Here is a 6,102-nt window from a genome sequence, read left to right as displayed (position 1 = left end):
CACTTGAGTTGAGCAGTCTCTTGCTTCATTGCCATGTTGTAAAACTCATCGTACCTCTTGGGCTCAAAGAGGACAAGAGCTAGCTGGATTTCTTCTCTGAGACCACCCCTGAACTGATATATCATGCTCTTCTCGTCAGGGACGTCCTTCTTAGCAAAACGGGCGAGCTTCTGAAACATTTTGTTGTACTGGTAAAAAAACATAGTGCCTTGCTTCAGGTTGCGGAATTCCTCACGCTTGCTTTCAACCACACTCTGAGGAACATGATGAGCTTTGAAGTCTTGACAGAATTCATCCTAGGTAATCACACGGCCTCCTCTGGAATCTTTGTACTACTGAAACCATTCTCCAGCTTTGTCTTTGAGTTGGAAGGAAGCGAACTTGACAAAATCCTCAGGCCTGACGTTACTGCACTCGAAATGCTTGCATATGTCCACGAGCCAATCATCAGCGTCTGTTTCCTCAACACAATTTCTGAAGGTCTTTGGCTGGCTAGCAAGGAACTGGTTGAGTGTAGCAAACTGATTCTGATTGTTGCCATGGCCCTGGTTCCCTTGGTTGCGCTCTTGAGGAAGTTGCATGATCTGCTCCATGTTTGCATTGGTAGCGGCCATCACAGCTTGCCATGCCTCCGGAGGTGGAGGTGGTGGTGGCGGATCAGGATTCGGAGTCGTGCGCGTTGGAGGAGCCATCCCGAAGAGGTTGACATCCGTTAGCACATTGACAGACAAATATTGAAGCTGAATCAAATGGGTTGAAATTGCAACATATAGTCTTCACATCCGAACCAAATGAACGAATGCATTCCAATCAAAATGGTCACATATCCATAAATTGAGAAGCCACTTAGAATTGAGGTAGAAGAATAAAACCAACAAGGTACGGACAAGAACGAATACTTGGTGAGGATTACCCAATCCCAAACCAAATATCCGCGGAAGAAGAACTAGAGCTACAAGAATTCCCACCTATGAAACTCCCAAACATTTCCGGTTATGCAATCAGGTGTTGGGGATACAGGGGAAGCATAATATCTCACCCAAATCTAGCAAATCCTACTTCCAGCTGTATCCATCCTTCAACACATAACCGAGAAACCTTCAGAAATCATTTACCTCAACCTTCGGAAAGCATCCGTTATACGAGTTATGGCAATACTCCCGAACTCCCGCCCCAGTACTGGGTGGCGTCGAGGTTATCTCACCAACAACTGCATAAAAGAGATTTTCGATGTCAGCGAAACTTAGGTATTCCAGAATCTCAACGATAAAATTGTGACGACAACACCTCGGAGCTCAACTCCCCGGGACACTGCCACAACCCCTAAATGACAGGAGGCACCAAGAACAATGTTCTCGTCACAAATTGATCGAAACGATTCCAAGATACCCGCGTGATCCTAAAAAAGAATTTAGTGAAATTTGAGAAGAGAAGAGTCAAAACTCTACGTCAGGATGCCTTACCAGAGCGATGAAGGGACTGGGAAGTAAAAAGAATTCCTAAATCTCCGATATATAATTCCTAAATGACCGAAAACCTTTTTCTAGACTCAACAATGCTAACGATTCGATCAAGTAGGGGGCTCCTAAGGTCGGGGAAGGCTCTGATTACCAACTTGTAATGCCCTCGATGTGGCTATATCTCCTACGTGTCGAAGCACGACTTAGAGGCATAACCGCATTGAAAGCAATGTCGCAAGTAAGGTAATCTTCACGACCCATGTAAATAGATAAAAGGGGAAAAGGTACATAGTTGGCTTACACTCACCACGTCACACAAATACATGAATAACATTACAATCATCCAATACACTCATGGTCCGACTATGGTACCAAAATAAAGATCAACCCCCACATGCGACAAAGTCCCCGATCGCCCCAACTGGGCACCACTACTGATCATCTGGGAAAGACACATAGTAACGGCGAGAGTCTTCATCGAACTCCCACTTGAGCTCGGTCATGTCATCTGGAATGGTATCATCGGTCCCTGCATCTGGTTTGGAAGTAAACTGTGAGTCACGGGGACTCAGCAATCTCACACCCTCGCGATCAAGACTATTTAAGCTTATAGGTAAGGCAAGGTATGATGTGGAGCTGCAGCAAGCGACTAGCATATATGGTGGCTAACCTATTCGCAAAAGAGAGCGAGAAGAGAAGGCAAAGCACGGACGAAGAACTATGATCAAGAAGTGATCCTAGTACAACCTACGTCAAGCATTACTCCAACACCGTGTTCACTTCCCGGACTCCGCTGAGAAGAGACCATCACGGTTACACATGCGGTTGATTCATTTTAATTAAATTAAGTTTCATGTTATCTACAACCGGACATTAACAATTCCCATCTACCCATAACCGCGGGCACGGCTTTCGAAAGTTCAAATCCCTGCATGGGAGTCCCAACTTAGCCCATCACAAGCTCTCACGGTCAATGAAGGATATTCCTCCTCCCGAGACATTCCGATCAGACTCGGCATCCCGGTTACAAGAAATCCTCGACAATGGTAAAACTAAACCAGCAACACCACCCGACTGTGCCGACAAATCCCGATAGGAGCTGCACATATCTCGTTCTCAGGGCACACCGGATTGTCCAAGGTTCCGGTAGGCCAGCCCAGAGTTGCCCCTGGTGGCCACCGGCAGCTGATAGGTTGGACCAACACTCAGAGGAGCACTGGCCCGAGGGTTTAAATAAAGATGACCCTTGAGTCCGCGGAACCCAAGGGAAAAAGAGGCTAGGTGGCGAATGGTAAAACCAAAGTTGGGCATTGCTGGAAGAGTTTTATTCAAGGCGAACTGTCAAGGGGTTCCCATTATAACCCAACCGCGTAAGGAACGCAAAATCCGGGAACATAACACCGATATGACGGAAGCTAGGGCGGCAAGAGTGGAATAAAACACTAGACAAAAGGCCGAGCCTTCCACCCTTTACCAAGTATATAGGTGCATTTAAGATAACAAGATAATATAGTGATATGCCAACAATAAACAATGTTCCAACAAGGAACGATCTCCAATCTTCACCTGCAACTAGCAACGCTATTAGAGGGGCTGAGCGCGGTAACATAGCCAATCAACGGTTTGCTAGGACATGGTGGGTTAGAGGTTTGACATGGCAATTTGGGAGGCATGATAAGCAAGTGGTAGGTATCGTAGCATAGGCATAGCAAAAGAGCGAGCATCTAGCAAGCAAAGATAGAAGTGATTTCGAGGGTATGGTCATCTTGCCTGCAAAGTTGTCAGAGTTGACTTGATCCTCGTAAGCGAACTCAATGGGATCCTCGTTCATGAACTCGTCTGCCGGCTCTACCCAAACAAGAACAACAAGCAAACGGAACACAATCAACCACGTGCAATGCTCAAACAACATGATGCAAACATGTTATGATATGCGGGATGCGATATGTGATGCATATGCAAGATTTGACAAAGAATGATTGAACCTGGCCTCAACTTGGAAATCCAAGAGTGCGCTGGAAAGGTGAGGTGATTTCGGTTGAAATTGATATAAAGATCACCGGAATCGGATGCACGGTTTGGAAATGGCAAGCAAAACAAATATGACACCAGTCTGCGATAATCAGCATGTGACCAACTAAATGCACCAAGATAAATATGCTACAGCAGTCAAACATGACAACAAAATACATGGCAGGGATCCACTCATGATGCTTGACAAAAGATGAACACTGAGCTACGGATGGTTCATCCATTAACAGGTTCAAACAAGCATGGCAAAAGTGCAAATGATAACAGGTTTCAGACTTAGTGAAATTAACACAAGTCTGGAATTTATCATCAGGAAGCACACTTTAGAGCATGAAAACTACAAGCTACAGGAACTTAACATGTCAAAGCAAGGCATGGCATGAAGCTACTCAAAGCACTTAACAAAAGTCCCTTAGTTACCTTGAGCCAAAAAGGATCAGAAAATACAATTGCAAGCATGTGAACATGGCAAAAATATAAACAGATCTCAGACTTAGTGAAAAAACTGGAGCATGCAATTCAGTTAACGAGTAGGCATGTTTACGAGCTCGATGCACTCACTACAGAGCATTGCATGACAGACTAAGCATACACCCATAAAGAAGACATGGCATAGAAGCTATACATGTCAAGAACAACAACATAGCATGCACGGATCAATAGCAACATCCTCCGCAAAATCGCTAAACATGTCAACAATCTGCCAGGATCATTTTATAGAAAAAGTAGAGCTCGATTGACTCAAGCTAGGGTGCTCCATAAATGAAAAGAAATACATGGATGGATAGAGCACCACAATGTTAACAAATCATACGTACTGATCATCCTCAAAAGAGGCACGGATCACTAGGAAACAACATGAACATATGGCATAACAACAAAATCAGGACAAGGACTTAGTGAAATTCTAAGTCCCTGAAAACAGCGTTACCGATTACGCTACTTTGCAAGCTTGTGCTAGTCACCACAAATATCACAAAAATACATGGCAAGCACCCCTGTAAAGATGGCATGGCATATAACAAAACACATGTAGAGCTCAGGATCATAGCATGCACACATTAATCATGGCAAAAATGACAAAATGCCATTTGCTGAAATAGATCTGACAAATTCATCACATAGCCCTCTTCCAACAGCATTTCGGGCATCAAGATGAGCTCAAATGAAATGAAGCAATGAGATGAGATGATGTACTCGTCGAGGCAAACATTTTGATATGCTACACGCGCAAATCGGAGCTACGGATGCAGAGTTATGGCATTCCAAAGTTTGCAAAAAATTAGGGTTCGGGGATGAAAAAGTCAACCGAAAGATTTTTCCAGATCTGGATCCACTGTAGCTGGCGGCGCGCGCGACGAGGATGGCCTGCCGGAGTCGGAGCCCGAGGTGGCCGGAGCTCGGAGGGGGGCCGGAGGAGCTTGCCGGGGCGGCGGGGCGCGCCGGCGACGGAGAGGTGCGGCGGTGGCGCTCCGGTGGCGAGGCGCGGCGGGGTCGGTGAGGGGCGGCGCGCGGTGGCGACCGGAGCGATGCTGGCGGGCGGAGGGCGGCGAGGTCGGAGCTCGCCGGCTCGGGCGAGGAAGGAGACAGGCGGTGGCGGGCGCAGGTTGGGCCGCTTGGGCCCCGAGCGGGCTCGGCGGGCCGCGGGTGCGGGGTGGTGGCGCCTGCCACGTGGCGGGCTACGAGTGGCGGCGCCGGTCTATCTGGCGGCCGGCGGACGTGTCCGGCCGCGCGGAGAGGAGCGGGTCTAGGGTTAGGGGTGGAATGACCCGAAAATTTCGGGGGAGATGGTATTTTATAGGTAGGAGGAGCTAGGAGGCTCCAATTTGAGCACGGTTTGTGGCCACACGATCGTGATCGACCGCTCTAGATGATGGAGGAGGTTTAGTTGGGTTTTGGGCCAAATTGGAAGGGTGTTGGGCTGCAACACAAACGAGGCCTTTTCGGTCCCTCGGTTAACCGTTGGAGTATCAAACGAAGTCCAAATGACACGAAACTTGATAGGCGGTCTACCGGTAGTAAACCAAGGCCGCATGGAAAGTCTCGGTCCAATCCGGAAATGTTTAACCCCCACACACGAAAAGAGGTAGAAAGGGACACCGGGTGACATAGGAGCACCGGAATGCAAAACGGACAACGGGGAAAATGCTCGGATGCATGAGACGAACACGTATGCAAATGCAATGCACATGATGACATGATATGAGATGCATGACAAAGACAACACCACACAGAGACAAAAACCCGACACCGATGAAATAAAATAACTTAGCGCCGGAAACGGCAAGAGTTGGGATACATATAAGGTAAATTACATCCGGGGTGTTACATGCTTGTCGAGTCCTTAGGGTTCAACCTCATGTCTGTCTCAATGCTTTGTGATCTTGATATGGTTGTTGTCTTTGTCAAGTAGCATTGTGTTGTGACCATGGAAGCTGACAATTCCAAAGTCTTCGAAGGCTTTATGAGAGGAGATTTGTATATTGTTGATTTCTCTACATGACCACAACCTGCTACATGTCTACTTGCAAAAGCTTCAGAAGGCTGGTTATGGCATCGACGACTTGGTCCTGCTGGGATGAGGAACTTGCACACGCTCGCGAAGAAGAAG

The sequence above is a fragment of the Triticum urartu genome, chromosome 7A (assembly GCF_056163025.1).
Source record: "Triticum urartu cultivar PI428250 chromosome 7A, HENAU_Tu73, whole genome shotgun sequence".
Lineage (NCBI taxonomy): Eukaryota > Viridiplantae > Streptophyta > Magnoliopsida > Poales > Poaceae > Triticum > Triticum urartu.
The sequence above is the reverse complement of the archived record's forward strand: the minus strand, read 5'-3'. Positions refer to the sequence as shown.